This window comes from Morone saxatilis, unplaced genomic scaffold (genome assembly GCF_004916995.1).
Source record: "Morone saxatilis isolate NCDOM2014 unplaced genomic scaffold, NCSU_SB_2.0 Contig0, whole genome shotgun sequence".
NCBI classification, from domain to species: domain Eukaryota; kingdom Metazoa; phylum Chordata; class Actinopteri; family Moronidae; genus Morone; species Morone saxatilis.
In genome coordinates, this window is record NW_023339650.1 from 5,592,672 (window position 1) to 5,601,256 (window position 8,585).

General features: G+C 40.3%; 1 protein-coding gene across 1 annotated transcript in view; it reads right to left on the reverse strand.

Annotated features, from left to right (window-relative positions):
* LOC118324791 (NEDD4-like E3 ubiquitin-protein ligase WWP1) overlaps positions 1 to 5,050 on the reverse strand; it is a 29,319-nt gene extending 24,269 nt beyond the window's left edge. Inside the window, exon 1 of the mRNA XM_035657294.1 lies at positions 4,810 to 5,050. The gene's annotated coding sequence lies outside the window, so the exon portion shown is untranslated. The remainder of the gene's footprint in view (positions 1 to 4,809) is intronic.
* Between the last annotated feature and the right edge of the window lie 3,535 nt (positions 5,051 to 8,585).

The window sequence follows — 8,585 nt, forward strand, 5'->3', positions numbered from 1 at the left end:
TCTTATCACCAAAAGCTCTAAATGCAGTTGTTCTTCTTTTAGAGAAGATATAGCAACAAGGTCATTTAGTACCGACAGCAGATTTAACAGGACGCTGAACAACAGCGGCAGCCACCTTGGTTGTGTACAAAAATGCCCTTCTCTTTACAGTCAACATAACAAACCCAGCCCAAGTGCGATAAGGTTGCCTGACACAGGCCGGGTTGCCTGGAAATCTGGCTGAACGAGAGGCCGACCAGATGCTGGGTTACTAGACGCATCTGCCAGAGCAAATAAAACATGAGCTCACAGACTGGTCTGGTTCACAGGCTAACATCCATCTCAAGGGTCTTTACAAAGGAATCATGAAAACAGTGACCAGGGAGAAGATACTGAGTGAAAGTTGAAGTTGAATGAATATGATGTCTGAAGGGAAAATCAAAATGAGTTTTTTGAAGCCATTGTACTGACTTCTGTCACTAAAATTCAACTGGGATCATTTTGTATTATTCTATCAGAAGAAAATCGGTGTTGGGTTTCCTTTTGCAGGGGATTCCTCGTGAAGTGCAGCAGCACTGAAACCCAGAGTGGCTCAGTGATTAGTAGCGTGTCTTCCAACAAGAAGGACCAGATCAATTGCTGGCCCCCGCACTTTTTAGATCAGTTTTTTATGCTCTGCCTGCATCAGTCTGGATTTCCTCTGGGTGCTCCAATGTACTCTGACTACTAACATACAAGTCAGGTGCGCTGCAGACAAGGGACATCCTAATCAAGCTTTTCCCCCTTTGATCCCTTTCTATGACAACATAATACTTTCTTACATTGTGCCAGCTACAACCTCCACACTTTAAGGATATCTAGGTCAAATATACTGGAGAACTACAGCCACTAATTGAGAAGCTCTCCTTTTAGAAAAACACACTCCATCACAGCTTTCCCTTAATGGGAAATAAAGTGTCTTTCAGCAATTTCTGAATATAGTTCGTTTTGTAAACATCGATCTGGCAGATCAGCTTGAGCCATCCCTATTGAAGTCATTAAATTACCTTAAGTATGACTGTGGATGAATGACTAGTCGACTCTGGGACACAACTGAATAAAGAGAATGAATTGAAAATATAGAAGAGAAAAAGACTGGAAGAAGAGAAAAATATTTTTACTCAACAGGAACCACTTAATAATGAGGTACATGATTAAATGCAATCTTGATTAAGTTTGAATTACTGGCATACTACAAGCACCACACCAGAGCTTCAGACATTTAAACTTCTTTTAATAATAGGCCGGGCGTTTATTTGCTTAAATCACTGAACTCCCCCTGCCTGTAGTGGGACGAGCGTCTATGTGGGACAGGCGTTTAACAAATCCTCTCTAATTGTACTGCTTCTCTTGAGTTCTGTTAAGTAAATCTGACAAATTACAGTAAATTTCAGTTGGTGCTTTTTTCCTCTATGCCAGCGCCATGACACAGCCGGCGTACAATCAGTGAGCCACGACTTCACAGGATGATATTCACTGAACTCTGATTCATTTTAAGGAAATCCTTTGATTCTTTTGACCAGTGGCTCCTTACGGACTAAAGGAAAATAAATAATGGAGGGACGGACATGGAACGCACGACTTTACGATCGTTTTTTTTTCCGTCTTTCTTGTATTATAATGTAATAATGTATTAACGTTATACTTTGGTGTTCGCAGTTTCCATTAAACGATGTGCAGCATCCACTTTGACAAAAGTTTAAACATTTATATTTGTGTAGGCGATCTAAACGACTTAAAACTCGCTCTAGGGGGCGACAAGGTGGGTTTTAAGATGTTTTATACATTTATACAGGCCTTTATTGGAGACCTGCGTTTATTTATCAAAACGTGTAGCTGCACCAGGCTTTTAAAGAAGTCCTGTGTCTATTAGGGAGCCTGCTTTCTGCTTTTTTTGGAAGTTTTACGGTATGTCTGATAATGCATGGCAGATGGCTAAGCGAGTGTAAACGTGTCTCCTCCTCTCAAACGCCTTATGAAGACAACCAACAGTGTACAGAGATACGATGTGACAAACTGATGCATGAAAGACTTGTGGACATGTACGGACTGTCAGCACATTAGTCACACACAACAACTCCCTGCAAAAGATAGTGTCAAGTAAGTGTTATGGAGCATACACTTTAAAATGCACTGAATCATACAGCCTGGCTCAGCTGCTTACAAAAGAAAAGGAATTATCCGGACACGCACACGGGCAGAAAGTCATCAACTACTCACCATTACGTACAGTATACGGTCTGAAACAGCAATTCTTCCAACAGATAATAAACATTAAATACGTAGGAGCATCACATGCCCAGGCAATAAAAGCAGAACTCTGAGTTTAAAAGTCCTATTTGCACAATAGTATTTGACCTTGTGTCTTAGGTTTGCGCCAGTTTTTTGTGTTTCATGGTGTGCGACTGGTTGCTTATACTGTCCAATGTGCTGCTTCTGTAGAAAGAGAAGCCAGCAGTGTTAGTGTAGGGGTGGATTTGCTTACAAAACAGTTAGCACCCTGCTTACTGCTAGACAATGCTCTTTATATTTTCTGGTGCATGTGTGTGCGTGTGTGTGTGTGTGTGTCTGCATGAATGCCAAAGCTTCTTCAGGGACAGACCTTAGAAAACTGGGCTTATACAGTGAGTATTAAGGTTCTCTAATTTCACACACGTAACAACTGAAACACCAACAAGGACACTCCCCCATACACAGTGTCAGAGCTGGGATACATCTGTGATAAGACCATCATGTCAGTGGTGATGTTTGCGTACATGAACAGGACTGAAGACCCCCTTCAACGCAAACCCCAGCTCCACAAAACGGGGCAAAAAAGTAATAACCTCGGTAACTTCAGTAACAGAAAACAAGACTGAGGGGCCGTCCACAGCAAGAACGATAACGGCATCGTTCGTCAGTGTGGATGCTCACATCGTTATTGTTTATGGTGGTTTATTAGCTATCACAGGCTTGTTTTGTTCCAAGTCTTCTGTTTAGATCAAAATGAACCCAACCGAGATACAGAAAACACATTTAAAATGAAAGTGTATGACGACAGGAGGCCGGAGAAGCTTCATTTTTATCTGCCAGGTTAATTTAGGTCCCCACATGTGTGATAACTGCGTCGTTTAGCCTACATAATAAGAGAGAGATTGTGCTTTGAATTTTCCTGCAGAGAGTGAAGGCTGTTATGTGAATAATAATCTTTAACCTAGCTCTCCTTTAAGTCAACAACACACAGGAGCTGTTCAACTCTCTACACTAGATTCACACAGTGGCGGCAGGCTACGACTCCTACTTCCCCACAGCTGCTTTCTTGCTTTTCAAAGGTCAATGTTTGTGTGTACGCATGAGTGAAAGGTATGTGTGTGAAAGAGAGAGAGAGAGACAGTAAGAGAACGATGATTAAGAACACAAACTAGTATGTTTCAGAGCCAGCCAAAAGTTGCTGCAAGTGACAGCTTCCTCTAAGTGATTCCCTCCCCATGTGGCACTACTACATACAGTAAGAGGCAGGCTGAGCTGCAAAAACACTGTTTATAGCTGAGAGACAGCAGGACACACACTCATGACCCTGAAACACAATGGGCAATTGTACAGAAAACCTTCATCAGCCACTGAAACAAATAAAGTCATGTTTGAACATTCCTCTTTGAGGCCAAGGCACAGCAGGGGGAATGGAAGACAACGGGGCCTAACTTAACCTTTATTGACAGGGATTCCCATCAGCTATTCGCTAAGGCCAAGTATGTAAGCCTTGTGACACATTGTGCTCAAAATGCTCTACATTTGCCAGTCAGGGACTGTTACAGTGCAAGTGTATATTGTTCTCGTCTGGTATTTATAGAAGGGCCGCTACTCAGCTGTAGCACTGCTGTATTAAATAGCAGTGTGCCTCATGTCAGGCCTGTGTTTACCTGTGTCTAAAGTCAGTTGTTGTGCATGACCAAAGAAACACCTTATATAAAACATGGCAACACCTTTAAAAGTCAGAGGAAACACACGTTTTTGTCTTTTCACATTACATAAGTTCAGTAAACAAGAGCACGGATCGTTGGGTTACAGAGGAGCAGATTGCTCACACTTTCAAACTATCTGTCAGCCTGACAACAACACCTTGTTGGTATTTCAAACACAAACTCTGATGCTGTTAAACACTGGATAACTAACTTTGGAGAATCTACTGTCATGCTAACGTTAGCTCACAAAGTATGAGTAACTTAACAGGAAACTATTAGCCTTAGAATAACAACTCCTAATATATATATATATATTCTGATCCGATGTTTGGCACAATCACATTCGCTCCAGGCATATCGCGTATGTACAGTATGTGCCAGATAAGGCGAGCTAACGTCATGAACTAGTCTGCAAATAAAGACTACAGTCAGCTAGCTGGCTATCAATCAGCTAGCCAGCTAGCCACAGAAAAAAAAGATCCCCATTTTAGTGTTATTCCCTGTAGTCGCTATGTTCAAACCAGCCGACTACCATATGATAACACCCGCACACAGCTGAAGCCCTCCGTGTGTCTTTCTTTACTCTGCAGCTGTAACTTACAACTAGCAGACACAGCTAGCTTAGCCAGCTAACGTTACAAACTTAGCCAAGTTAGCTTTTATCCAGTTGCTGCCCGCTAGCCGGCTCACTAATGTCAATGTACTGAGCAGCTCTGCTGTTTGTCCGCCATCACAGCGCTAACACAGTCAAACAGTTAGGTTAGACGTGGAGGACAGGCTTGTCGAGAATTAAGTGTTAACCATAAAGTGGTCCGCAGTGGTCTAAGTTACACAAGCAGCTGTGTTTTACCTCGTCCGTCGTTGCTCTCCTTCCTACTCTCTGTGTCTTCTCTAACGTTACGGTTGTCGTTAAAATGCCCAACCGTACAGGCCCCGGAGTCTGCTACGGTTCTCTTGCCATCTCTGTGCAGAAGCCTCCGACCAGCAAAACACACGGGCGACAGGCGCGCCACCCCAAATATTGCTGTGTAATAACACGGGACACGGCACAGTGAATAACTGAGGTATATGCACAGTGTTGTTACTGCACCACCTCGGGATCCAGACGATTTGACAAGAGTTCATACGTACTTTACTGAGCATTTCACCTACAAGTGTAATTTAAATATTCATAATCTGTGTAGTATTTATGTTCTATGATCTGTTTATTTTTACATTGAGACAGTCTACTCTACATGTGAATGTGAATTCTAACTTTGTTTTCTTATATTCATATTTCTTTTAGTTTTATTTATTTATTATTTATATTTCTATATTGCACAATTTTTATTTTTTATTTAGTACTGCAGCAGTATTGCTAACCTTATAGTACACATTGTGGTTTATGTTTTTATGTTACGGTACAGTACAGAACCCAATGGAAAGAAAACAAACATATCTGTTACCCAAAACAAATTCATTTTAAAATACATTTTTGGTCTCTTCTGGTTGTAAAACAGGAAGATCACCAAAGTTCACATCACAAAAGTTTATAAACCACAAGTTCCTCTATCTCACTGCTCTTTTTGGTTGCTTTACTAGCTTCTTTTGTGGTCTGGCATATGTCAGATCATGATTCTAAGATACACACTGCACCCTTCATCAACAGGTTTGACGGTTATCAACTTTGAGGTTTGAAATCCAAAGTTTACACTGAGGTTTATGCATAAGTCTGGCAAGTCCTGGACCACAATGCCAGGCCGGGTTCTCATTATATCTGATGGGTCTTCGCTGACATCTTCTTTCAGCTAAAGCTTGAATTACTAATCCATCTGCAATTGAGATTTTTGACTGTTAAACCAGAATTAAACCAGACTGGATAGTCCATGGGCTCAGACCCAACACCCAGTAACAGTAGCATCTGGGTGGGCAAACTCTAGTTATCTTTAAACTTCTGTACATAGATTATGTTTAATAGGACCTTGCTGACTGGAAGCTTATTAGTGGTAATCACCTCCTAAAGTAATGGACTGCTGTTCAAATCCAGTCTAATAGTCCATGAGCGACCACATATCGGTACCATCTGAGTTGGCAAAACTGTACCTATACTAAATTGTTTATATAGTCAATATAAGTAAATTGATATGTAGCAGCCTTTACACAGGATCAGCTTTTTTTATTTATTGTACATTTTGTTATTTTCCCCCATTAGTGGCTTTGCATGATTTCCAAAAGCACACAAACAGCCAATATCATATTACCATTCATGTAGTCTTGGACCTAAGGCAACTAAAACATTTATAAATGTTGTTGAATCCATCCAAATATTTTGTTGTTTTTAAATGAAAAATGCTGTTAAAGTATTAACGTAGGTGAAAAATATGAGTTTGCACTTAAATCAGTATTTACATTTCTATATAATATTATGATGCATTAACATAAAATAATAATAAAGATAAACCATAAGGGATAACTTAAAGGCATACTGAGTCAGATTTGTTGATCCCTCCTCCTGTGGCTTAATAGAGAGTTGAATGAGAGAGATTGAGAGTGAATGGAACAGCAGTAAATCAGAGTAATAAAACATTGTTTTCTAATTGTTTCATTGTTGTTACATTACAACGCACCTCCACACAATCCTGCACAAACAACAGACAATCTGAAATCCCAAAGAGCTCATACCCAACCAAAGGCATGTTGATAAGTAGACTTACCTAAGTGAGGTTAATTTACCTGAAATGAATAAACAATGCACCAAAACTATTGGAACTTTGGAAAGTGGTTGACAGCCAAGTCTGTGGGCCTTACGCTCATAATTAAATAAAAAATAAGCTTGAAGCGGTGGTGAATTGGCTTCGTCATGAACAGGAACATGAGCGTACATGTTTTCACACCAGAGTTCAGTGACCATAATGAATGATCTCTTGGTTCACCTATTTCATTATGTTTTGAAGTATAAAGAAAAAGGCAGAGAATTCATTCTTGTGTGTCATGCATGTCTCTCTGCTGAGCTTGTATATGGATACTACCAAGTGCCTTTGCCATTCAAACAGGACAATCTCAAGATACCAAACACAGCAATCGTAAGGTTGCTGATCAACGTTTATAGTCTTTAAAAAGGCTTTTCCTGGAGCATTAAAATGAAGGTTACAAAATTAATACACAACATTCCTCAAAGGTGTTTTAGACAGTGGACATGTTGAATCTGTGCCTCAGCAGACGCTAACCTAGAACAATGGAAACTTATGGTAAATATCCATCACAGAGTCTATCACCTCCCAAAAAAGAAACCATTGGGTTTGTGTTTGCTCCACGTCCTTCCATAGAAATGTCACTGTATAAGCTCCTAAACGACCTGAATTTGAAAAATACCTTGATTGTGGTTATTATGAGTTTTATCATATTGCATTTGGACAACAAAAAGACTTTATCTGGTTTCTGTGGTGACCTGATGGCGACGTGACTCAGAACAGAAAAGAGGACAGAATGACTGTGCGTCTCTTTGGACCGACCCCGTTTTCTAGCTGTGCAAGCTATTCTAGAATCTCTCATGCCAACCCAACTTTTATGTTGATGATTGGCTATAAAGTCAGTGCAGGCGGAAAAAAGAGCAGTTGAACTTTGTAGATACCGAAAAATGGCAAAGGCAAAGGGTAACTTCAACATCCCCAGATGAATCAACAATAGCAAAACTGTACTGTACTGCTCCTAGCTTCCTTTCACATCTTGCAGGAATTGTGTCAAATACCCCATGAAAGATCTGTCTCTTGGACAGACAGTACATTAGTACTAAAGTATATCAAAATGAAAGCAGAACATTTCATCATCGTCATATGTAACCAGTTGTGTTTGTGCCATACAGGAAGCTTCAGATGTTTTGCAGTGGTGATATGGCAGCTCAAAACTAGACGCTGGAGATCAAGCTTAAGCAACATTGGCCCGAGCCACCAGAGCAGGTCTCATCCTTTAAATATGACCCAGAGGCCACACAGGAACATATCACTGCCAACATCATTATAACCAATACCAACCGTACCAGTATCTTGTTGAACCATTTCTCAAGCTGGAAAAGTTTGCAAACCGCTGTATAGTGGTCTCTCAGGGTCTACTGGTCAAGAAAGGGAAGGAAATACGCATTTTAATGAGAACCACTCAACCAAATAGATACAGTATTATTGTTTTGTGCATGGGGTAGTAAAAATCTGAAAATCATTGCTGGTGCACATCCAAGGTGTCAGATTCACATGTGTGTTTGGGAAATAGTTCATTTTTTAACACTAATGTTTAAGTTATAAACTCTGATGTAGGTAGACAGTCATTTTGACATGTAATTGCAGGAAAGCACAGGTGTAATTGCTAACATTGCTAATGGCTGCGTTCCGTAGTGATTGTCAGGGCCTCTGTATTGTGCACACTGGCATGGCTGACACCTATATTGAACTGAGCCATTGTTAATATTATTAGGTCCACCTATTAGAGCCTATTATTGTTAATGCCCATTCAGTTCACATTACTTAATACAACACATCAAATTGATTCTATTTGAGGCTTAATTCATATGCAATCAAAAGAATGAAACCTGGTCTTGCAAATCTTTCATGTTTCAAATTGTATGACTACTGCTGCTGCTGCTGGTGGTGGTAGTGG